General features: G+C 37.0%; 1 long non-coding RNA gene across 9 annotated transcripts in view; it reads left to right on the top strand.

Moving 5' to 3' along the window:
• The window catches only part of LOC146767339 (uncharacterized), a 184133-nt gene that overhangs the window by 13170 nt on the left and 144123 nt on the right, over positions 1–26840 (top strand). For all 9 annotated transcript variants that reach the window (XR_014955595.1, XR_014955593.1, XR_014955592.1 and 6 more), the window contains exon 2: positions 15186–15297. This is a non-coding gene — a long non-coding RNA (uncharacterized LOC146767339). The remainder of the gene's footprint in view (positions 1–15185; positions 15298–26840) is intronic.

The following is a 26840-nucleotide window of genomic DNA, read 5'->3' as shown; positions in this document are numbered from 1 at the left end:
TAAATTATTTGGAGTGCTGTGTTTCAGTCTCCTTTGGGTCAATTCATTTTTTAGAGGTTCTGTATTCTGTCCCTTCTGTTCATCTTCCAATAACAGCAAATGTCTTACATCCAGAAATCTTTTCTTCAGTTGAAGCAGATAGATCACTCAATTCCTTGATTCCCACTACCCTTCACACAACCTATGCCTGCATTTTCCTGCCAGGAAAAAACCGTTTAGGAATCTGTTTTCCCCATGCTGTTTACCTTCATTCTTGATTGGTTTTCATTCCTTGACTCACTTTTTCTCTGTTACAGTGATATAACACTTACATGCACAACAAAAATGGGTATCAGAACTTACAGTGAACCAGAAGACTGTTAAGAAAAGAGTCTGAACTGGAAGATTTAAATATTCCTTTTTTCTGTCAAGATAAAGCTGATAACTTTCCAAAGAGCCTTTTAGAAGTGAGTAAAAAGTTCTGATATTTTGTAGTTAGTGAAATGGGGTTGTGAAAAGTTGTCTGCTTTTAAATGAAGAAGCAGAGATCCGCTGGCCTGACAAGTCCTCATTTTCAGAAGTGAATGCTAAGTAAATCAGTTATGGAAACGTGAGGTTTAATATACTTTGTCCAAATTAGATCTTTCCTGCACACACACTTAACAAAATATTTTGCTGTGTTTAAGTGGCTGCAAGTATATACTGAATGGGAGAGATCACAATATGAAGTTACACAGAGCCATCACACATGGTGACATGAGGGATGTTATTAATTTCTATTTTCTGAGAAAGAGGAATGATGCCAGAGTAAAGATTCTTGGGCTACAGTTAGTGAATGAGAAAATAATTTGGCTATTGTGTTTAAAGGGCTTATTTCACAGCATGTTTCACTTAATGATCCCAGCTTCCAGGAGAAACCCATGCAGCTCTGGGACTTCAGGACATATAGGATGTGCATCTTTGTTGCTGACTCCCTCTTCTGTTTTAAAAGGCAGCAAGATAAATAGATATGTGACAGGGTGTTGACTTATGCCATGCCACAAATGTCCCAGGCTTAAGGAACAGTTATATCTGTGTTAATCTAAGCATCACAACAATGTAAACAATGGTATGTGTGACTAACAGTGGAGCTTTCTTGAGAATATTTGTACCAATTATATTATGAATGATGGAATTTCAGGCACGTGTTTGGATTACCTATCCATTTCAGTCATTTCCTGTTGTTGATTTTTTCTAGCAGTAATTTTTTCCAATTACAGGAATCATTAGGGTTTTTTTTCCTGGAGACACTAGGCCTTTAGTATAGGTAGGAAAAGAAACTGCATGGTTTACATAGCCATATCCTCGAAGGGGCTGCTGCATAGGGTATCTTTCAAAGCTTAGCAGAGTGCATACCACAGCTAGAGGACGTAGAACATCTCAAGGGTCCCTATGGCTGTTTAACTCTTTGAAATAAATTATTCCCTTCAGCATGAAAAGGAAAAAACGCACACTGGTTTGCCAAAGCTGTGCAAACACATTCATCCAAATAGCACTGTTCAAAAAAATGGGACATTTTAGGAGCAACATGCAGATGAAGGGAAAGAGGTACAATTAATTTATTTAGTGATCATTTTTTGCTTAGATGAACAATATACTAGGAAAAATCAGCTGCTAAAGAGATACTCTGCTTATGCAAATGAAGGAAATGGGCTTTTTCTTTATTGTTTAGAGAACCAGAAGGTGCAAAAACTAGGCCTATTTCCAAGAGCACACACTTTTTCCTTCAGTGGGGAAATGACTTTTTTTAGAAGTGTTGGTCACTCTGTTTGTGGACTAAGATACCCTTTTGCTAACACTGCTAAAGACATGATACTTACCCTAAAAATGAATGAAATTTCAGGTATCAGTGGAAATTCTCAGCAATAACATCAATTTGTAGAAATACTATTCTAGTCCCAGAATATTGTATTACAATGGGTTGAACCTGCATAAAGATGAGACAAAAGCAACCTCCTGTGTGATAGAAATGAAAGCCATCTTGCTAAGTTTAGCAGTGGACTGTAAAACATATCAGCAGTTTTGTGAAACAAATAAGCAGTGTTGTGTGTATGAAGTATTATCTGCTAGAGAACTCTCATTCTGATGATTCCAAAATGAACTCTCATTTTGGTGAAACACCCTCCAGGTGGGTTCATAATGGAACTTGAGCTCACCAGATATATATCCTGTCTTTCTTCTGATGTAGAGGAACTGACACACTAGGGGAAACAAACCAATTAAAAGAAATGTCTTGCATGTTACTAATTTATTCTTGGTATTCTTAAGTCTTTGTTATCCCTCATTTTCCTCCTATTTAATTTTTTGCCCATGTGGTATTGTTTTGGTCCTGGTCTGTGGCAAGCTAAACATGAGTCAGCAGTGCCCTGGCAACTGGGTGGGCCAACCCTGTCCTGAGGTGCATCAGGCACAGCATCACCAGCCAGGCAAGGGAGGGAATTGTCCCCTCTGCTCTGCTCTGGTGAGGCGTCACCTCGAGTGCTGGGGGCACTTTTGGCCTAGTATAAGAAGAACACTGACTTTTTAGAGAGTCCAGAAGAGGACATGAAGGATGGATGAAGATGGGGAAGAGTCTAGAGGAGAAGACATATGGTAGGTGGCTGAGGTCACTTGGTCTGTTCATCCAGGAGAAGACTGAGGGAAGACTTCAAAACTGTCTCCAGCTTCCTCATGTGGGGAAGCAGAGGGGCAGGCACCAATCTCTTCTCTGTGGTGCCCAGTGACAGGACCTGAGGGAATGGCCTGTAGTTATGTCAGGGGATGTTTATGTTGGATATAAGGAAAAGGTTCTTCACCCAGAGGGTGTTTGGTGACTGAAACAGGCTCCACAGGAAAGTGGTCACAGCACCAGCCTGACAGAGTTCAATAAACATTTGGGCTCTCAGGCACACAGTGTAATTCTTGGAGTTGTCCTGTGTAGGGCCGGGAGGTGGACTTCAATGGATCCTTGTGGGTCGCTTCCAGCTTAGGATATTCTATGATTCCTTAAGTAATTATGGGTTTTGGTGTCATAGCAATTCACTCCAGTGCTGTTTCTATCTGCTTTTTCATTTTCCAGATATCCTTTAATGAAAAATGCTACAGAATTGTCCTGTGATAAATGTATAATAAGAATATAATGTTAGGGGTTGTCTAAGTGGAATGAAGGAATTAGAACTCAAAGACTGTTTTGTCAGCTAAGTGATAACTTAGAATTGTCATGTGGAATTCTATTGCTTAGAAAATATGGAATTCCCATTTGCTCCACCCTGTTCTCAGTTATATGAGGCAGTATGATTTAAAAGCAAAAAGGCTTTCTGAAGATACGTGGAGGTACCAAAAATTAGTTTAGTATCTCTGTTTAACCATGTAATAGTCAAGTACTGAGAAAAGACAGCTCTAAGAAAAGGATTTTGTGGTGATGATGAGCAAAAGATTTTTGACTGGTTGTTTACTAGTGTTACATAAAAGTATTGGCTTGTACTCTCACCTAAGCTCTTAAAGATGGGTACTTGCTTGCTTAGCATTCATGTCAGCAGCAGATACCCACCTTTTCCTAGAGTTAAAATTGCATTTCTAGTAGAATTTTAACTCTTATTAACTGAAATTTTTCCTTTAAAAAGAAATATGAGCATTTTTCAAATTATGAACTAACATTGTTCATCCCCATATTTTATAGATTGAAACAAAAGCAGAAAATGGAGTTTTCAGAGCACAAAGATCAGATGAAAGAGAAAAATAGTGCAAATGTTTGCAGATCTAATTAATTTAAGTATTTTTAAGCTCCTCAATGTACGTGGAAATAATCCATCCATCACTCCTTATAGGGCTCTGTGACTGAGTTATAATTCTGTCACTGAAATCCTAAGGAAATCAAGTTTTCATTTGCATTTTTTGGACAAGTGGCTTTTTTCCCTATTGAGTGGGAAAAATCTGATGTTTTTGGACCCGAATATTCCCCTACAAAGCTTTTCTTTAATTTTCTACTATCCAAGTACCTGTCTGTGCATTTTTTTTTTGCAGAAGTGGCTCTTTGGACTGTTAACTGAGTACCATGGCATGTGATGCTATTGTTCCTTAGATGACTGAAAGTAAAAAGAATGCATCTGGGAAGCACAATATTAGAAATTATTTACTACATAAATTTTACCAGAGTCTAGGGTTTACTAAGTCTTTATAACAAGATTTTGAAGGGTTCTTAGTCACTCAATTACTTATAGTCATAGTAGGATTTAATCTGAAAGGTTATATTTTCTTTTTAAAATTGACAAAAAAATAGAGGCATGCTATTTAAAAGAAAACCATGTTATCTGAACCAATTAAAGCAGCATTGAGACCTGTCATGTGGATGCTGCTTCTATTACTGCATGGAGCACGTCATTGTCTAGGACTTTGTTGGGAGAGGAGACAAATAATTTGAAATGATGGATGGATATAATCTCCTACATGAACACTTTTATTAGAGAATAAGCATTTGCTTACTTTAACTTTGAGCTCTTCCCATGTGATGCAAACAAAACTTCAAAAAGTTTTGTGGTATTGAAAGCAAAACATCTTCATTTAAGGTCGTAACTGCACTATTTCAAGTTTACAATAAAACTGTACCAAAACAAATCTCTTGTGTTGACAGGGCTGAGTTCCACAACCTCATGTGCATGGTCAGCAAAAAGGAGTGATTGAAAAAGCTTTTTGTGCTCCACCAAATGAGTAGTTGGGAATGATGGATTTGAAAGAGAGTAATCCATGGGTATGAGAGAAAATCACTACCTAGTGGGCACAAGTAAAAAAGGTGTAAAGTATGACAGAAGAAATCCTATAATTGTATTGTATATTTACATCTCTGTAGAAAAAGTAAGATCCATTTAATGGTACACAGACATCATTTTCATAGAACACAGATGATAGAAATAATGTTAAATAAATAGCAAGCTGAATTTTCAGTGTTGCACATTGTGAAAGAAAAATACAAAAAATATTTTTAAACTTTCCTCCTCCTGTTTCAGGATCCAGCCCTTTTATTTTTAACAGTGTACATTTTACCTGTCTGCATGTTAATGAACATATTTAATGCAGACTGTAATTGCTTGTATAGGTTTGTAAACAAGCTAAAATAGAAAACTCCAGAAATATTGCCATCAGGAATACTTTTCACCACTCTGATACCTGATATTTTTCTAGAATTGTGGGTGGGATGCTTTCTAGCAAAGAGCCAGGAAAGTTGTATTCTGTCTTGGTGCCAGTGTCAGCTTGGAGCCATGACGGATGCTTTTCTGAGCCCCTGTCAGCTATGGTCACAAAAGCAGCTACTTTGGAACTTCACCAAATGGTATAAATTAGACCAGACTTGAGGATGTTAAAATTTGTACAGAAAAGTTGGCCAGCCACAGGTGTGGCCTCAGTCAATGAAACAGAGAGGTGGCTTGATGCCTCCCTCTGGGTCCTTTTGTTTAGGTTGGTATAAGAGGACTGATCTTCAGACTTGCACATGGCAGAAACATGAGTAAAATTATTTGTGTTTATGGATAAAATAGTTTAGCTCATTTTATTTTTTGTTAACAAAGTTCAGAAGGTTTTGTGGGATGTTTCTTTTTCTTTAGTTTGTTTCCATGACAATTTCTAAGTATGTAATTTCTAAATGTGTATTTTTTATTTTCCCAAAGATATATAAGGAGTGATCCTATATGGAAGTGGTCTTTGATTGCAATAGGTTTTGCATGGCTGCATTCCTGTATTTATTAATTAAAGGATCCATATACTTTTTTCTTCATACCTTGATGTATTGTGCTATTTTACTTCTGGCAAACATTGTATAAAATCACTAAATAGGCATGTCTGACACAAAATTGAAGTGATTACTGAAGTCCTAAAGGAGACATGTAATGATAATACACATCCTGAAGTTTTAATCTGACCAGCAGACAATGTCCCTAAGGTGAAGAGTTTTGTATTGTTTTGAAGAGTTTTGTATCAATATAGATTGATATTATCTAGGTATTTAATGGGATTTTTTTTGTTTGTTTTATTGTTAAATCTAAATATGAGATTTATGGAGAAAATACTTGAGAAAACTGACAGATAAATTTTAGTCAGGAATAGCAACACACAATACACTTTAGAGGGTCCTAGAATATGAAGCCATCTCATGCAATATCTCAATTTCACATTAAATGTTACGTTTTGCTTTTAACTGAGAGGTTAAATCATCTTGCTCCTGCATTTCTTATGGTATGGACCAGAATCTGACTATATTCAGTCCTGAGCAGCCATATGGTTTGTGTAGTTTACAAATGAGCCATTTTCTTCTACAGACATCTCCCTTTTTACTTGGAAGATGAAGTTTATGTCTTCATTTAAAATTTGCTCTTTACAGGTGGTGCCTCCTTACAGTGCTTCCCCTCTCAGAGGTGCCTTTGGTTCAGTGCAGGGTGCCAGCCAGATGCCACTGACCAGCAGCACCACAGGATGCTATTTAAGCATTTAAATAACAGTGACTTCGTCACACCGTAGCCAACTGCTGGTTTGTTTTCTCCTCAGATTTCAGAATTTTTAGTCATACAAAGGAATGGAAATGCCTTGTTTAAAAATAGAACTGTGTGATGTTTTCATGTTAAGATGTACTTAGGACTGCTTGCATGCAAATGGCCTCTCAAGCTAAAACATATACAACTGGGAATTTGCAAAATCTAGTGTCCCTCTGCATTGTCTAATTACCCAGAATGGGTATCAGGTGTTGTGAAATTATTTCAAATCAATTCTGCATGATGATTAGTTTATACACTTGCACAAAAATGCATTACAACGAGTTTTACTTTGTTTCTTGTCTGTTTTTCTGTATCAAAATTGTGAGTTCTAAAGTGTTTTTTTCAGCAGCCAGGCTTTTGACTTTGCCTTGTATGCTCAAGAAACTGACTTCAAAGTTACCCCATGATGTCTGGATAACTATCTACACTACAAGACATAATGATAGTAAAAGGGTTTTAAAGTCATGGGGATTTAGGGTTAAAAGGAAAATTAAGCTTAGTAGGCCCTGAAAAGAAAATAAATACCCTGAGTACAGGAAGACTTTGTACCTTACTAGAACTGCACCTGTGTAGCAAGTACATGATAAATGATATAATTGTTAGATGTGATGATTGTTTAGTAATTAAATATAATTACTGTTTAATCGTAAGAATAATCATGAGAAACTGTGGTCAGGGACCTAAGAAACATCACGAGAAACTGATGTCAATGTATACAGTAGAACAATATAAGTCTAATAATTAATATGTAAGTTATATAACGATAGAATATAAAATACATTCAGCTTGATAGCCATATCGGAGTCAGATTTGGGTTGGTACCCCTGATTCCCAGAGCTCTCAATAAAAGCACCTCCATACAATCATATCCCATGATTATGTGTGTTCCGGAACACTAACAATAAGACAAAATAAAATTTTGTAAGAAAGCATTAATATCTTCAAGACATTAAGCACAGAGATTCATCACTTTTGAATATCAACTTTTATTTGACAGGAAGAGTGTGAAATATTTATAGTGAACTTGGAACTATGTATACTAGGATTTTATTTATTGTGTATGTTTGTTTGGATGTTAACTTGAGCCTTCATATCTCTATATTTTGCTAATACCATTTTTCTAGTTTTACTTCTCAACTTTCTTAAATCATGGTGGACAGCAACAATGTGTTCTAAAGAAGAACTCTAAAAGGATGAACCCTCCTGAAATAATCTGTTAATGAAATTTTAAAATTTTTATTTTATACATATACTTACACCCTTGCATAGTATTTTTTTTAAATGGAAGAGAGATAAAAGGGCATAGCATGGAAGAAAGTGAAAAGAAGAAAATGAGAAGTAGATGATAAAAGGAAAGTTGAAAAGAAAGAAGGAGGCAGGAAAAGGAAAAAAGGATGAAAAGGTGTGAAAGGAGACAGAAAGTGATAAAAAGAAAAGAAAGGGGAAGCAAGGAGTTTACATCTCTTGAAACAGGAAATTTATTAAACATGAGAAGAGAGAATATTTTGTATGGAAACACATGGAAGTAATTCCTGGTTTATATTAATAGATCTGGTCTTAGTGCATTAAAATAATATTGGAAAGCCAGATAGTAAAGTTAAGTATAAAGAACTTGCACAAGTAGTGGTCCTTCCTTTGGAAAAGTGTATTCTTTTGCTTAAGAAGAATGTATTTGAAATGCTGAAGTTTTTAAACTGAAATGCACTTGTATTTGTCTGGTCAACAAAGCAAGTGCTTGTTGATATCTTTGCTGAGCTGGCAGGCTGGCAGTCTTATATAGTATCACGAAAAAGAAAACACCACTTGTAATAACAGATTTAGTATGATCACCCTTACTTTAAAGTGAAAAGGAAGAACCATATTTCATCTTAAAAGAGCCATCCATGTAATTATCATTCCAGCTGTAAATAAATATATCCTGACAGTGGTTAGGAGAGGGTGTTTCATTGTACAGCCTTTATGCCCTTAAATCAAAATAGACAGTGATGATGCTGAGCATTGTTCATGTTGGCCCTCTCATCCCCAGAGAACCAGCTAAGTAGCAGACAGAAGTTGCCCTTAAATCTCAGCAATACTCTGTGCCTTTGCTACATAGTTACTCTCTTAATGGCTTCCAAAATTTTTGTTCTGGTTATAGATCAGATAAGCAACACAAAGCATTAAAGGTCTAGAATTGAAGTGATAGACAATTGGGATTTATTTACCTCTTTGGAAGTATTTTGAAAAGCTGTCATGTGATTTCATGATTTAAAATTGGCTCACATTCCTTAGGGAAATGGTGTCCAGGTCACTGCCTGTCATTTACAGGGGATGAGGTAGTGTCAGGAAGGTTTTTATTGGTACAATGTTACCAGTAGATAGCAGTAGATATTACATTATAATGCAAAAGGAAGTGAACATTAGACTTCATGCAAACAAGTATTGATTTCATTTAAAATGCAAACAAAATCAAAATAACTGAGGCCCAAAATTGCAGGGTTTTCTTGTGGTCGTTTATTTGGGTTTTTTATTTGTTTATTTAATTGTGTTGTTTTGGTGAAAATGTTTAAAAACTCTCCTTCAGATCATAATGACTGACCCAAATCTTTTAAACATACCATTCACAAAATGCTTGATTTCAAACTCTCAAGTGCTGGACTTATGAATCCTCATCTGAATTTAGATGTGGTAGGTCAAATCTGATTCTAGAAATAACTGAGTAATATCATAGTTGTCTAACTTACACTTCAAATTAAAGTTTTGTGGTCCCTTTGCCTTGAAAATTCTGCTGCTTGAAATATCACTAGTAATTTTGCAAATAAAGTAAATTTAAAGCTAATCTTCACTACTGTGAAATTATGAATATTTGATACACTTAATTTTTCATTCATTCAGTCAAAGAATCTAGTGGTCTGCACACCCAATAGTCTTCAAGGAATGAAGATTAAATTTAATAATGATTGGCTGCTATTCCCCAGAACTGGCTCAAAATCAATCCACATTTTCATGATTATTATATAATAAATAAATCTGTGAATAATTTGGAACTATTATTTGAAACCAGTAATGACAATTCACAGCAGCAATAAAACTGTCAAACCGCCCAACAGCATTTATGCAGTAGTGACTTTTCCAGAGGGCAAAACTTATACCTATAAAAAAGGTATTAGAAAGTTGTCACCATAGAAGGACCAGGACAGAATGCTCTTCTTCTCAGCTCTTCAGAGCAAGTCTGGACTTTGAAGGCCAGAAAGGGACCCCTTTTTTTTTTTTTTTCAATTATTTGGGTATTGCACTTTCATAAAGAAATTAATGTTTGTGCTCAGTCCTCAAGCTCCCCCAGTAAACAACTTATAGTTGTGAGATTGATACTACTCAATTCAGCATCTTCTGTTTTGTGGCAGATCTGACTTCACTTCTGAGTCCACTTGTATTCATTTTACATTGAAGAACTGATAGTGGCCCTATGGAGAAACTTATTCAACTGACCAACATTTTCTCTCTGCCTTAAGCTTAGACTTTTTGAAGGCTGGTATTGTCCTCTGAAAAGAGCTGATTAGGAAATGTTCTGTGTAATGGCAGCTAAGTCTTTTTGAATCTTTCTACTCTTTATGAGGCAAGTATTTGTCGTTGGCCTTTTATTTGAACTTTTATATATTTTGAGAGACAGAAATTCAGTGAAGGAGTGTAAGTGCTCCAAGGAGTGACATGTCTTTCTTGGAACAGTCAGTAAGTCAATAGACAATACTAGGAAGTGGAAAATAGAAGTGGAGTCCTTGTTTGCCTGATTTGATGCAAGGACAGAACACTTTCATATCAGAAGAATGTTGCAGTCACAGAACAATTGGATCTTCTTGTGTGAGGACTATCTGATTTACATCCTGCATCTAAGAAACAAGTATTTCTGTTTGCTCAAAAACAGGACCACATTTGGCTTAAGAATGCTTCTCACTGGTCATGATAAAATAGTTATTAAAAAGAATGTTGTTGTAAGGACAGAAAACCCATTAACCACCTTGAAATTACACTGTTTTTCTTGATGTGAATAAATTGTAGGGAATTCTAGACAGGATATAATGCCCAGAGAGTTTCTTTTAGGAAGCTACCATAGTCAGTGTCTTTCTCAATTACCTATATCCCCTTTCTGAACCAGCTACAGTATTCATCACTGAAATCTGCCTCTACTGGAAAATAGGAATTCATTCTAGCACATGAATTTTTGTTTCAAAGTTGAGCTTTGTAAGTGTCTGTGAGATAATGCACAAGGTCAGCTGTGTAGCATTTTGATACATGCACACAGGCTGGTTTGAGGCCATATCCCCAAAATAAGCACATTTGCCACAAATCTTGTGTAGTTACACTGGTACTCTGGGTTTAGGCCTGGTGCTTTTCTAAATACAAGAACTTGTTTTCTGTGTTCCCCTCTCACTGATATTGCAGTTCAGGTAGGAAAAATTCCAAAAATAATGTATTACTGAGAGTGTGGCTTCCAAAGAAACACACTGTATATCTTAAAAACACACTGAAATTATTACACTAAATTGTCAGTGAAGGACTATGTAACCTAAGCTGACTACTTTGACAGTACTAAGAATGTCTGAAATCTAATATTCCATATTTTAATATACCTTCTATCTCACGGTTGCTTCAATGAGCATGCACCCTATTAATGTACTACTTAAAGGGCAGATGGGTCCTCAAGCAGAGAGGCTTTGAGTTCAGTATTCTGGCTTCTGCACTTTTCTTAGCTCTAGAAATACTTGCCCAGATTAAATCTCCTGGGAATGTGTCAGATCTCTCATTTGCATATCAGTGATTGAACACAAGTTGATATCCTCTGCATATGAAACTTGATGTATAGTTTTTTATGAAAATATAATGCAGATACATTTTCTGAATTTATAATTTGAAATGTGATTGCTCTTAGAGATTGCATGTAAGGCTATGGAAGAAACCTGTGGTGCTTTTAATAATATTTAAAAAATAACATGAGAGTTCAAGGGTTGGACCTGATGATTGTTGTGGGTCCCTTCCAACTCAAAATATTCCATGAGTCTACGAGTCTCAAGCACCGAGTCTATGAAGACAAACACACTTTGTGTATTTGCTTTTTGAACTTTAGCTGACTTGACTTCTATAAGTTACTTTTATTCCAGTGTTTTTATATTTATATATTTATTTTAAATGGCATTGGCAAAGGAATGTTTTTGAACTTTGCCTGTTTACAATAGAACATATGTGGGCCAGAATTTTGATGCTTTCCTAAACAAGGCATGTAGGAGACACAAGAAACAAAGCAAATTATTACCTGACTATCTGTACTGTATAGTGATGAAGTCTAGCAGCCCCAGTCATAAATCAGGGACTCAGCAAATAAAGAGGACAAGTTAACATATGCCAGTGTAACAAATAAATCAGAGGAAAGAACTTTGGTAAATAAACAAATATTAGAAAATGCATTTTCTTCTGGGTATGCTGTCAAAGAATTGGAGTTTCAGTGCTTTCCTCAAATGCATCTTTAAACTGCCAGATATCAGACACTAAATATCAGACAAAGTAGACCATTTGCTAGAATATGGTTTTCTTCTAACACTCACCTTTATCTCTTGAGTCTCTTGAGAGGGCTGGAAAGTAAAAGAAATATTTTAAGATCTCTTCTACATAAAATCCGTATCCATACATGATCTTTTAATGGGAGGAAAGGCAATAAAAACGTGAAAACAAGCAGAATTTAGAAGCAAGCACATGAATAAAGAAGAGCAAATTAGTATAATCTTTAAATACAGAAGTAAAAAGTAAATCCATGATTTTGAGTCCATCAAACAAAAAGGGCAATAGGAAGTGACGAGTCTGCAAAGCAGCTCTTCTTTTCGTCTTCATTCCCTTTAATAATTTTTCTTTCTTTCAGTGGAAAGTGTTGGCTTCTTTTTCCACCTTGTTTATTTTTTCCCTTTTCTTTTGGTGAAAACATGTTTCCTTCCAGAAATCCACACTGTCTGCATCCTGGCAGAAACTTCCCTCTGTCCTTAATATCCCCTCACACTTAGAGTTACAGCACTGGTCTTACCTCAAATGAGAAGTTCATTCTTTCCCTCTTCTTTTTCTTGTAGGTTATCCAAATGTCTGCCAAAGACCACTCTATCCAAGTCCACACATATCTGATGGAATTATATGCCTGAATTTCTAGTCTTTAAAGGAAACTGTTATTTTTGATGATTCATAGTGACTGTTTATTTTGCTACTGCTTCAGTAATAAACACATTATTTTAATGGCTCTTAGAAACAAATCCTGCAGTCCTCACTGAGCAAAACTTCTATTGACTTCAATAAGTTTTCCTGGGCAAGTTTAGAAAAATGGCTTCAGTATTAGGCTGAAAATAAGTAACCTGAAATGTGTGTTTTTCAAAACATTAATAAAATGTGTTTTGTTTTGTTTTTTGCCTTTTTTTTTTTTTTTTTTTTTTTCCTTCTAAAATTGCATCTGTCAATATCTTTGCCTGGTTTGCCTTTTGAAACCAAGAAAAAAACTTCACCATAGCTGGAACTAAGTGTCCTTCAGGCATTTGATTTTTCCCAAGAATGCCAGGGCCAAAATTCCTTTCTCAAGTGTTTGTGAACTGGAAAAAATGTGTATTCTGGTTTCTGGAATATGCATAAGCATGAGTTGGCTACAATTCCTCTTCATACTTTAATGGTCATAATAGTTTTCCATTACTTGTTAACTCCTGTTAATAGTGCAGCATCAAGGGATCATAATAAAAGTAGGGTTGATAAAATTCTGACTCACAAGTAGCAAATGGGAAGTTTGGCTTAGCTCAGTGAAGAGCTCCTCTTGTTGTGTCAAGCCATTTCTGTAATAAACACAGTCAGTAGCAGTGTGTGGCACTTTTGCTACAATGAATGTGTATCCAGAGAGAAGATAAAATCTGGCACTTAGATTCTGCTTCAGTTCTGGATGCACCTGTTTCTCGTGAATGGCAGAAGGAAATGTGACAGCTGCTTATCTACTCATTCAGAACTAGAGATGGCTTGGCTCAACTGGAGAAGCTGAAAACTGGAGTTGCAGAAAAGCAGAGACAGATGGGCTAAATTTAGGGATAAGATTATTTTTCCAAATCTGATACTAAACTTATTGCCTAGTATTAAGCAAAAATGATTTTTGGTGACTCCTTAGCATTTCAACAGGACACAGATATGCAGTCGTTCTGTCACACCCCACATAGTATGATATTGTGAAGGAATAAGATGTAGGTAGAACACCTCATGCACTTGAATTTGGAAGATTCTGGCTGCCCATATCATGACCTTTTCATTAATGAAGATGCCTAATAGAGTTGCTTATTCACAACTGAATTTTTGTTCCTTTGTATGGAAAAAAAAAAAAAGATGCTAAAATTATGTGCAATTATATCTTTTGTCATTAAGTTGCAGAATGACTTCAGAAGTTTAAGTTGGCACTGGCTAAACATAAAATCTCAGCAACCTAGACCAGAAAGGGTCTCTTAACACTCATTGATCTCTGGATCATACAGGAACTTTTTGGCAGGAGAGATGAATACAGCAATGAAACACTTTTTTTGAAACACTTTTTATTTCAGTTCTGTTCTACATACCACTATTTCTGCTGAATTTATTGCTCCTGTTTTCCTGAATGCATAGCCTGTCTTGCAGCTCAGAGGAAATTAATCCATGTTTTTTCCTCACATAATTAGATATGAGAAGCTGTGATAAGAGGAAAGAATATTTAGATAGCAATTGCTTGCTGATGCTGGAAATACCAAAATTAATTCCTTCACTTTAAATCTAGCATAGGCACAGATGTTCTGTGGTGGAAGAAGTAGTCTTCTATCCTCAGTGATTTCTCTCCTGGATATACAAATGCACTCTAGGCAAGTTACAATGCTAAGCTCAATGAATTGAGAACCCTGGGAGATTTCAACATACTTCAAAATTTTCTTATTAAGTCAATGTGACTAGAATGGGATAAATAGATATATTTTAAGTCTATTGCTCTTTTGTTAGATGTCTTCTGTAATACATCTAAGTTACTTATACTTACCTTTTATAAAGAACAGTCTAAAAACCAGATATTGTTACACAATCATGTATCAAGACATGAAAATAAATGAAACTTTTCTCTGTTTTCCGAACAATTCTGCAAATATTCCGGGCAAGTGACATACTTTGCTGGAACATTTCATTTGTCCACTGTGACTAGTGTCTTAAGTTTATGCCCTCCCCTTAGAATTTGCAATTGAATTTGCAGTTGTTTACTTTCAAGAATATATACAGTAATATATTTAAAAAACAAATAAAATGGAAAATGGAAAGACTGTATCCATAATTATGCCCATAGTAGGGGAGCTGGCTAGATGATCTGTAAAGGTCCTTTCAACCCAAACCATTCTCTGATTCTGTTATTTAAAGATAAGAAAGTATTGTGCTTTTAAATTCAATTACAGTTTTTACTGAAATAACTCAAAACTAGATTGTGTATGCTGAAACATTAATGAGATCTAGGGAGGCATCAGAGAAGAAGATTCACTTTGCAATAGACAAGAGAACAAATCAGTATATGTACTTGGCTTTAACAGTATTCTTAGTCACAGCCATCCAGAGCTATTCTTGATATATATGCAACAAGACATGATTACCAAGTAATTGCATTTTTTCTTTCATGTAATGCAGCTGCTATGGAAGGATTCTCCCCTGCTCTATGATCAGGCAAGCCATGTCTTCTCATCAAGATCAGGACCTTGATTCTTGACAGAGTTAGCATTTTCCAAGGAAGATATTAGAGGTAAGAAGTTCACTGCCATGTTTTTTTCATTAAGCAGCAAAGAGCCACAGACACATTTAGGACATGTAGTAGACACCTGCTATGTACACTGAGAGCCTGACTCCTTTCTCCTCTCAGGTTCTTCAGCTCTTTCACAGCTTTTCATAGATAAAGTATTGTCTCTGTTAGAGTCAGCAGGAGACAGGCCTTAAATTTGAGCAGGTCCAGGATTTCACATCATAAACATGAAACTCATTTTATAGTCGCTTCCAGACAGCATCATGGAAAGAAGGAAGTATTGTTTTGCTTCCACAGGATTGATCTGAGGTTTTCCTCATACTTGACATGAAATATGGAGAAGTATGTCTGAGAGCATGTGTAAGTGACCAAATGTTCATCCTCATAATGTTACTGGTAACTTATTTGCCTTCTTTGTTTCTGACAGAAATTATATGAATATTTTTTCTCCAGACTGGCCAATTGGATTGAAGTGTCTTGAACATTCAACAAGGTTTGCAAGTGCTTGGCATTTCTTTGACACTCTTAATAAATTTAGCCATGCTCTCTCCTGTTTCTGCTCCGAAGCAGAGGGACTGATATATTACATGAAATATGGCTCCTAGATAGTCCTTAGCCTCAGTAGAAGAAATTTCCAAAAAGGTGTCTGGAACTGAGATATTTAGAGAGCACATTTGCAGATTACTTTGACATCTCAGCTTTTGAATACTGATTATCTGGAACAAATCCCTGCATCTCTGAAGACTTGCCTACCACCTACTTTGTTGAACTATGTTGCTTACCAGGGGCTTTGTAGGGACTTGAATTTTAGTCTGGACTGAAAGTTCTCACTGTGTCTTTGGAACTATATCTCAGTGTAACAACAGGTAAGAAAAAATAATCTAAAAGGGCTTTCATTGAAATTGAAATAGAATTAGCTGTTGTGGTTCACCATGTGTCAGATGTCCTATGCCCAAGGTCACTGGATTAGACCTTGACAACACTGATAAGATTAACTTGTCATTCCTGGTGTTGAGTTGCAGATTTATGGATTTGGCTTCCACTGGGAGTAGCTCCAAGGATAGGAGGAAAAACAGCTTATAAATTCTTCAGAGTTCTTTGGAGCCAAGAGCCGCTTTTTGGCTTGCTTTGCAAGCAATATTATTTAAAGGGTACTTGGAGACAGGAGAATAATTGAAGAGTAAAATAAGAAGTGAAAAATACTGGAAAGTTATTTCTCTTATAGAGTAACTAATACAAACTGCATTCATTATTATCTCCAGTGATGTTTCTCATCACAAGTAAACATTCTGTTGTTTTTCCAAGCATAAACATTCTTCAGTCAGATCACTCATTGACTCAGCTACATTTACTTCTCCATTTATCACTCATTTCCTTGGAACATATTTCTGAAAAATTGGCAATTGCATTTTACTAAGATTTATCGGACTTTGGCCAATAGATTCCATTAACTCATTATCTTTTAAAATATCCAAACTGAAGCTGGATGGGAAAGACAGATGAAGAATGACAGGTTTTTGTTCACAAGAAAAGAAAACATGTCAGCAAGTCAAATAATGAAGCTTTTATTTGGGAGCATGAAGTAAGTACTTATTGTCACTTATTGAATTGAAACACATGAAGTTACTAGATTTTGCAGAACAGTCATGGAAGAGTCTCTCAGACCTTGTTTCAATTCTAGCTGATAAAGACCTAATGAAAGTAGTGGGGTTCTGAGAAGATACTCCACAGACTATAGAGACATTCAGATTTTAATGTTATTGGTTTATCATCCATCTGAAAGAATCCAATAAAATCCCAAATCAAGGATTCTATTTTCTGTTGAGATCATGAAGGCAAATATGACAGAAAACTTCTTATTTTGACTTTGGTAGACTTCATAGATGACTAGCGCTAGCTGGAGCTGTGGGGAACAGGTGTCAGGAAATGCAGTAGTAATGAAGCCAGATCTTGGCTGTAGCTGAGTCGATCACAGCAGAGCTAAGAGCCACAGGATTTAAAAATTAGCCATAGTCACTCTTTTCCATAAGTGAGACTAGGCAGGGATAAACAAAAATGATAGTATCTTGCTGTGCTTGCATTGAAGTTACAGCAGAATTGCAATGATGTAATTGTTACAAAAAAATTGTCTCATTAATTTGATAATTATAGATGGGAATTCTGATCCAGATCGTGGAAAATCTGTACCATGTCCTGCTGAAAAGAATTCAGTGTTCATGCTTGGGTACTAATTAAGAGTGTTAGCAAATCTGAAACAGGATGTTGTCCCTTTCTTTGGAACTTGTTAGTATTTTTCCTGGAAGCAGCAATAAATTTAGTTCTTGAACTTGTGCAGACCAAAAGGTTTACCAGTAGATCTTTCTGTAGAAAGAACTTTAGAATATTTCAGGTTTTTAGATTTTTTTTAAACTGAAAGATGAGAATTATGTAAATGAGTAAGTATATTGTTTTATACATTCTTTGTTTTTCTTAAAGATTTCATTTATTTTCTGCTACAGAACTTTGAAAAGGACAGAACTAGACAGACTTTTTGTCTTACACAAAATGGCTAGTTAATACCCTTATCTTCCTAAGTGCTTCCTTTTATGAGCAGTAGTTGGGAAGTTGGGCTGGAATTCAGGCTGTCTTCCACTTGTTTCAGAATTCTCTGGGATGCCAAATTGGATTCTGACTCTCAGACCCCTTGTTTCAACAGTCAACAGATGCCTTTTGAATGTGAAAGTTTGGCTTTTGCCACCCAATTCATCTTTGGCAATGTTTCAAAAAAAAAAAAAAAAAGTTGACAGCTTGAATCTTACTAGGAGAACAAAATATGTCTCTGCAGACAGCTCTGCCATCTGTGCTTCAGGTTCCCTAAATAAATATGTCTAAAAATTTGCATAGTATTTAAAATTTGTCAGTGTAGTAGATTAAAAAGGTTTTTGTAGCCTATGTGCTTATTATTTTTTACTTTTTTTTTTTTTTAATTAATGTGTCTAGAGACTAAGAACAAATGTTGCTTACTTGTCTGTGGATAATACGTATACAGAATTTAAAAGAAGTGGTAAAAATAAGCAGTTTTTTGTGTTGTAGAGCCAGAAGATAGAGATCTTTGGCTCAAAAAGCTTCAACTTCATCTTCCAGTGAGAATTTTTGAGTTTTTCTGAGAAGCTCTGATTGGGGGCTGCTATTCTAAACACAGGAGACAGGAACAACCAGTGACATTGGGGTTTACATCCTCTCTGTGAACCAGCAGTACTTGCTTCAGCCCTTAAAAACGTTACATCACCATAGTCAGATGTTGTGGGAGCTGAGTGGGAGTCAATACTGAAATTGTTATGACTTTACCTAAATGGAAGACTCTCTAGAATTTGGGTCTGCAAGAAACTGAAATGGCTATGAGAACCACTTTCTCAAAAGAATTAGGCTAAGGATGTTAAAGGGGTCTTTCATGTGTTATGACATGTTTTTCTCCATAACAAATTTATTTTTCTTGAAAATGTTTAGATGCATTTACAGATAAGTAATAGATTATATTCCTCTTGGAATGTGTGTTTGTGTGATTTAAGAGATATCTTGAGGTTATTCAAGAAAAAGTAGACCAAAGGATAATTTATTAGCAACATGCCAATAAGAATAAGGGAAATAAGAATACAATAATAACAAAAGTCTTAAACAAAATGTCTTAGACAAAACAATTTGTACACCATTTCCAGAGAGAGAATGCCAAATGCTTATGCACAAAATATAAGGACACTGACTTCCCAGGTCCTTGTTCAGACCCTTGGTCTTATATTAAACAGTAGTTATAGGTAATACTGGTGGTTGACTACTATCAAATTAGTGAATGATTGCAGGCTAATTTCTTTTCAAGTCTGTGCTTACAAGGTCATTATTATATTTGAACCAATTTGGTGGTTCTGCAGCAACAAAGGATGAATTTTGAAAGATTGTAATTGGTGCAAAAATTGACTAAAACAGAAGATTTCTGGATAAGAAACAAAAAATCAGATCTCCCTAATACTTGAAATCAACCAGATCTTGGTGGATGTTTTTAAATTTACGTCTTTTTATTTACATTTTATTGTTTATCACATTTGTGTGCCCCACAGAACCTACTTGCAACCTCCAGGGTATCTAGATTTTCTCAGAAAATTGACTTAAAGAAGGTGTTCATTTCCTTTTGGTGAAGGGAGGAATAATTGGGTATGATAACAGGAGTCATGACACATCCTGGGTTTGAGCAGCCTCTGAAAGCCTAGAATGAGTGGCAAGGTAACTCCATGCACTATGAAAAAGCAACAGAAAAAATACCTTTTATAGAATGAGAATTGTGTAGACACAATATATAGAAAGCATGAATTTCCTAAGGGAATGGAAGTAGGGGTTGCTGATCTCAGCCTCTGTTGTGCCCAGTAGATGTTGCATAGACTATTCTGGTTGATTAACAGACTGTTTGATAAATGTTTGTGGTTGAGTAGAGCCTGAATTCAGAGAGTTCTTGAACACTGTTTCCAGGACAGTGAAATTTCCCTAAGAAATTTTGAACCCACTGAGCTTTACTTCTGTAGTTGCTTTGTCATTTTTAAGTAGTTAACCAACATTACAACACACTGGAGAAATCACTATAGAATCCTACAGTGTAATGTAGTCAGTAGTATGCCAGTAACAAAATTAAACTTCTAGTATAAATTGACTTGGATTTGGGGTGATTTTTTTGTGGAATATCCAATTTCACTGTGTATGACACACTTTTTTTTTTTTTGCTTTAGCTTCATCATGTGCAGTATGAAGTGACTGTTACTGGTTATCGTATGGGATCCATTTTCATCATCACAAAGATCTTTCTCAAACTCTTTGATATACATGTAATTTCTGCTAGACATTGTGTTTTCTGCTGCCATAAATATGTTTTATATGCTGCTTGTATATCCAAGTGCAACTGTTTTTGCCTAAACATACATCAAAAGGATCTATGCCACTGCTGACTTGTGGGGTTCTTCTGTATTGCATGGCAAGAAGAAACTGGCCTATTTCCTTCCTCTAGAGTGCTGTTTTCCTGCCCATAAATTTCACCAAATAAACACACTATTGCCAAGTTGGCTTTGAAAATGCCTAACTCCTAAGGCAACTTACAGGACGTCCTATGTTAATCTTTATGATGGAGATCTTTCCATCTGTTCCTTTTCAATGACAATATTGAATGCCCTGTATTAAACATGCAGGTATTCAAACACCAATTCTCCCCCTTACAGATTCTCCTTATATTTTTCATGCATGAACAAACTCTAGAGTATCCTTCTCTAAATTGACCCTCCAAAACTTATTGTTTCAAAGAGAAAAATTCCACTTCCCTTTTTTATCTTTTAGAACATTGGATTCTGGGGTATCAAAAAACTCTAAGAAATAAACATTTTTTGCTTTTCCAAAATATTTTAATTCCTATGCTACTGCTGGAAATCTGAGTCGTTGCAACTTTTTAATCTAATTATTCATGACTAGAAAGCTAATAAAATATGGAATTTTCTTCAGTAATTCAAAATGGCTGATTTTCAAGATAAAGAAGCAAGCTTTTCCCTTGTGAGGTCTCTAGAGAGAGCAACTGTCCTCTGCTTGATGGAGCATGATCCATAAGTCTCCTCTTTAGTGTTCTTTGAAATGAAACTGTTCTGGTCCTTGTCTGAATGAGGATTGCAGGGGGAGAGAGGTTGCCCTGTTGTGAAAATGGAGTCAGATGGATCTAATATTGGGACTTAATTTTTTACCTTTACAAATTTTTGTTGTCATAATAAAAAATAGCTACTTATTTTTGGGTGTGAAACTTGTCTGTGTCAGTCTGAGCCAGAATAGCCTCAGTCATGTGTTTGTATTTTGGTCTGACTTGCTCAAGAAGCCTCAGCACACCACACAAAGCTCCTCTGTCTCTAGGCTGAGTAACAGCTATATGATACTCCCAGACATACCTTTCCTAGCCACATGACATATTGCCATTCCAAGTACTGAAAGCCTGTATATTTCTCTTTCCTGTTATAAATTCCATGTAAAAACTAAACTCCAGAAATACAGTGAGGTATTTGCTAGAGACTTGAACCTGAGAGTGAGTGCTTTTCTGGGTTCTCTTCTGTCAGTTTGAACCTCTCCACACACGCCGGTGGCCCTTGGGGAATATGTAGAGACCTACACTCAAAAATGGGGGTGCAAGAAAGACAAATGTTTGTATAGGCATAAGAGGTAGTGACCTGAGGTGGCCCCTGTAAATCAACAAAAATATGCAAAAGGTTTTGGTTGCATGAGCAGAGAGAGAGCTTGAGTCACCTAAAAAATAAAGTTAAAAAGGAACATTTTGGATGGAATTTGGTAGGGACAACATGAGAGTAGGAAAAGAAAAGCTCAAAATGGAAGCTGTGTGTGACAAGCTCCAGGAAGGAGAGGTGCATGGAGTGAAGGAAAAGAGGTATGTGTACAATACAAAATCACAGAATGACACAGTCATGTGGGAGATGGCCATGGGGAAAACAGGGCTGGGGTGCCTTGGGAAAGCAACATCATTTAACATAGAGGCTGGTTCAACTTCCCATGATTCCTCGCTTTTTCAGGCAAATGTACGGTTGTCAGTCTCCAGTCACTCACTCCCCAGTTCTAGAAAATACTGTACCTCCTGTTCCCCCACTGGTCCTCCCTGGAAAACCACACCCTCCTCACGTCCCCATGGGTAAAGTTCGAGTCACCCCACTCCAACTCCTCCCCTGACTCCTCTCCCCATTGGATGATTGTATCCTAACCCTTTCCACCTCCCCTCAGTTATATACCCTAACCCCTCCCCTGATGCTGGCTCTTTATGACCGGTTCCCTTCAGCAGAGGTTGTGTTCCTGCTTCTACCCTGCCTCCTTGGATTTTACCCACTCTTACCCAGCCTGGACCCTCAGATTTCTCCTTAATAAACCCTGCTGGGTTTTACCAAGAGCCCTCCATCTGGTGAGGCTTTTATTACGCCATCCAGGCTTGGGCGTCTGGTGGGCTGGGGGAGTTGCTGCCACAGGCTGAAGCAGAGGCACTCTTGGTGCCACAGGCATCCCGACAGCACCTGCCCGGGGAAGCATACCTAAGGCCATCTGCACAGTCACAGAATGTTTGAGGATAGAAGTTACCTGTGGAGAACATCCAGTCCAACCCTCCTGCTAAGTAAGGCAGGTTCACCCAGAGCAGCTTGCACAGGATGATGTAGGTAGTGTTGCGTATCTCCAGAGAAGGAGTCTCCACAACCTCTCCAGGCAGCCTATTCCAGTGCTCTGTCACCCTTGAAGAAAGGTTTTCCTCATATTCAGATGGAACTTGCTGTGTTTAAATTTATGCCTGTTGCCCCTTGTCCAACTGCTGGACTATTTAAAAATGTGTGTCTAAAAGTCAAATTTTGTTATTGCTTATGCTGTAGGTCAGTATTTATATTTTGATTAAGCTATATTTGTGGTGAGAAATTATCTTCTTTGACCTGATTCCCTTTATGGTAGAATTCTCCATTTGGTTGACTTGAAGAAAGGAAAATTAAGTTCAAGGATGCAATGGTCACTGTCCAGTAAAACTTACTTTATTCGTATTCATCTGTATCTTAGGGAAAATAAACTAGGAATTATAGAGAAGAGGAGAAAAGATGAGAGCACAGTATGTGAAGGCCTTCATACTGCTTATGTCTACCTGCAGTCCACTTGTCCACTTGCTGCATGAGGGACGCAAGTTGCTTTGTGGAAGAACAAGATGTAATTACACCAAAAAGTGCATAATATTGAGTGATCAAAATTTACAGTTGGATATTCAGGTATAGAAGAAATAAGGATTTGCAATATCCCAAAGTCCTACGGACATTCTGGCTTAGCCTGTGTCTGCACACATAATTGGTCTTAATGTCTACTGTGCATGGTTGGTGTGCACAGTTGTAGCTCAACTTGAAATATCAGAGTCCTGTACCATAATAATTGTCATGGAGACGTTCGAGTGAGCTTCTTCCTGCACACAGTAGCCCACCAAATAATTACAGTGCTATAATGGCATGGGATCCTACATACAGACAGCTCTCCTTATTGAGAAATGGGGATGGCAAGTTACCTTTCTCCAGCTGCTCATTCCATGCAATAACAATCTGGTCTTTGATTAGCATTCCAGAGAGAAGCAAAATAATTGTAAAAAGGATCAGTGGAAACTACTGCACTCATTGCTCTCTCCCATGCTCCAAGCAAGAAAACAAAAAAATATTATTTTTTTCTGTCGTAATTAATTTCTTTCTGAATCTTTCTTAATGAAGTATATTCAATGTATTCTTTAAGAATGCACCTTTCCAAGATGACAGGTTCTACTGTCAAAGATGGCCCTGAGCCTGGACCTGACTATCCCAAGTTGCATGGGAAAGGAAGTGACTGGAGACAATGATCTAACTGGATGCATAGCCGCATTTTTCAAATAAGCTCTCTCTGTAAAAAAAAAAACAACAAAACTGAATGCCTCTAAACTTTGAAATGTTTGTGCTGGAAATCTAGCTCTCCCTTCTGCTTATATGGCTTGGGTTTTTTCCTTTTACTTTTCTGTCCTGTCCGTCTTTGAAATGTCAAATTGTTTAGTTTCTGTTACTTAGTTTCAATATTGTTAATGATAGCTCATCCTTTGGTAAAAGCATAGGTCATCACAGGAGCAAACCTGAGCAAATTATTGTGTTCAAAAAGATAAGATATAGCAGGTACCATAACCAGTCACGTGCATGTAACATTCTTGATTACCCTATTTTCATTATTATTGAAAAGGGGTGGTAATAGAAAATCACAGCTTCTAAGGAGGCTCAGGTTATTTTGCCAAGAACATCAGCTTTTACTTCAGGATGAAGTCTGTTAAGTATCTAGCAGATTTGTTTTTCATCAAAATAGAGTTCATATATTATAAGTGATCCTTTAAAGGCTACATGGTTTCTGAAAAAGGCACTTTGGGATCAAATTGCATTCATTGCTGAACTTGATATGGAGATGGTGAGGCTCACTAAAAAGCTTCATGGCAGGTAGTCAATGCCACTGCTACCACAAATCTACATTTTTTTTCCAAATTACAATTCCAGGCATACTTTGGTTTCTTCTGAGCAAAAACAAGTGACACTGTAGGAAACTATAGGCTAAGTAAAGAAGGAAATGGGATATGTGTCTCCATTTGATTAAGTCCTACTGAGTATCACTGAAAAATCATTGAAATGCCAGACCATAACACAGAAAATAGTATTAGGCATAGGCCCTCCATTTACAGGAAGGGATTTAGATTCCAGTGACCTAACTCTGTAGCTAACTGACAAGTAATTTTGACCAAATTCTGCTTTAAGAATGGTCAAGTCTTCCTACTTTTGATTTTTCTTCCCTTACTTTAATGTGATTAATCTTGCATTCTTGATGTATTTAATCACAGTACATTTTAGTAAATACAAAAGCTTAGGCACTGGCATTGGAGTTTAAGAAAATAGTAATAATTAAATTCAAGAAAGTGATTTCCAGATCTTCACTTAGTCACTGTTTGTATAGTTCCTAAGCTACCCATGTAATTTCCTAAATTCCCAGGTTAAAAAAAAAAAATGCTTCTGGGCATGGACAAAAAAATTCAGTTTTGGTAGGTTTGAGCATTTCAGCATCTATCAGAAACCTATTAAGAGACTAGCTACCAACTGAAGGCTATAAAAAATTACGAAGGCACATTTTTGGTAGTCTCACCTGCATTTTTAGAGCTTCCTAAATGTTTTAGAAGAAGATGTCTATATAGGTAGATATAATAAGATACGGAGGAGCAACATGGAAGAGACTTAACTAAATTTGTGGATACATTAAGATTTAGAATAATTGATTTAATATTCTTCAAATTTAGATAGAATTGTAGCAATTTTTTTTTCTCTGGTTTTACTCTAGACTGATGACCTTGGAGAATTTCCTTGTATCTCTTCTTGAAGAGGTACATGATCTTCTATACAATAGAGAAATGCCAGAGTTCCCTGTTTTCAGATCTCTTATATTAGATGCTAAGAAACAGAAGGCTGTTTTGGTCAGCATCCATACACAAAGATTAAGTATTGGCCTTGCCAAACAACATAAGACATTAACTGATGGCTTCTGCAATGCCATGCCCGGAAAGATTCTTCAACAAATGTTCATGCAACCTAGGAACCCTCAACACACCTACAGAATATGTCTGCTGTGCACATATGGTAGCTCTAATCCATCCTCATAAGACCTGCGCAGCCCCCCCCCCTCAACCCTGTCATGGCTTCCTGCTGTTCATCTGTCACCACAAAGAAGAGATTGGTGCCTGCCCCTCTGCTTCCCCTCATGAGGAAGAGACAGCCATGAGGTCTTCCCTCAGTCTCCTCCTGAATGAACAGACCAAGAGACCTAAGCTGCTCCACATATGGCTTCCCCTCTAGACCCTTTCCCATCTTCATATCCCTCCTCTGGATGCTTTCTAACACTTTATAACTTCATTATGCTGTGGCTCTCAGAACTGCCCCCAGCACTGGAGGTGAGGCTGCCCCAGCTCAGAGGAGAGGGGACAGTCCCCTCCCTTGCCCGGCTGTGTTGCTGTGCCTGATGCATCCCAGGACACAGGTGGCCCTCCTGGCTGCCAGGGTGCTGCTGACTCTGTTCAACTTGCCACAAACCAGGACCTACAGGTCCCTTTCTGTGGTGCTGCTTCCCAGACTCTCATTCCCCATTCTCTCCATACATCCAGCGTTGCCCATCCCAGGTGCAGAATCCAGCATTTTCCCTTGTTTTAGTTCATGTGGTTGGTGATTGCACAGCCCTCTGACTTCTCAAGATTCTTCTGCAGGGGCTCCCTGCCTTTGAGGGAGTCAACAGCTCCTCTCAATTTAGTGTCATCATCAAGTTTACCTAATACACCTTCATGTTCTGCATCCAAATAATTTATGAAGACATTGACAAGCACAGAGATGAGGATGGAGCCCTGGGAACCCCACTAGTGACCAGTCATCAGACTGATGTGACCCCATTCACTACAACCCTTTGTGCACAACCTGTGAGGCAGTTGTTCACCCATCATAGGATGTGGTTATCCACTTGTGGGCTGCACATTTTGTCCAGAAGAATACTGTGAGACATGGTATCAAAAGATAATAATCACTGTAACCTGAGTTAAGAAGGCATTTTTGGCTTCACCCTACAGATCTCGGGTACAAAAAATATAAATCTGAAAACAGGTCATTAAAAATGTGCTTAAAAATTCAAACTGGAATGTGAAGGTGAAGACATGGGTATTTCTTACTACTGCCTGGAATAAGTAACTCATGGAAAGATTAATCACCTTACTATATGCATTGACTTATTTTTCTAAAATCAAGGAATATAGCTACATAGGCTACACATCCAGACATGAAGAGTCTCCAGTGTGCTAAAAGATATAGCAGAGTAACAATGTGGGAACATTGGAAAAAGAAATTTTCTTTCTTGGAATTTGATAATGTAAAGTTCTTGAGATCTAGGACTGGACGAGCATTTGTCAGGGAAAAGCACATGATTTCTCATACAGGGCTGCACAG

This window comes from Lonchura striata, chromosome 5 (genome assembly GCF_050655825.1).
Source record: "Lonchura striata isolate lonStrDom1 chromosome 5, ASM5065582v1, whole genome shotgun sequence".
Classification (NCBI taxonomy): domain Eukaryota; kingdom Metazoa; phylum Chordata; class Aves; order Passeriformes; family Estrildidae; genus Lonchura; species Lonchura striata.
The sequence above is the reverse complement of the archived record's forward strand: the minus strand, read 5'-3'. Positions and strand labels throughout refer to the sequence as shown.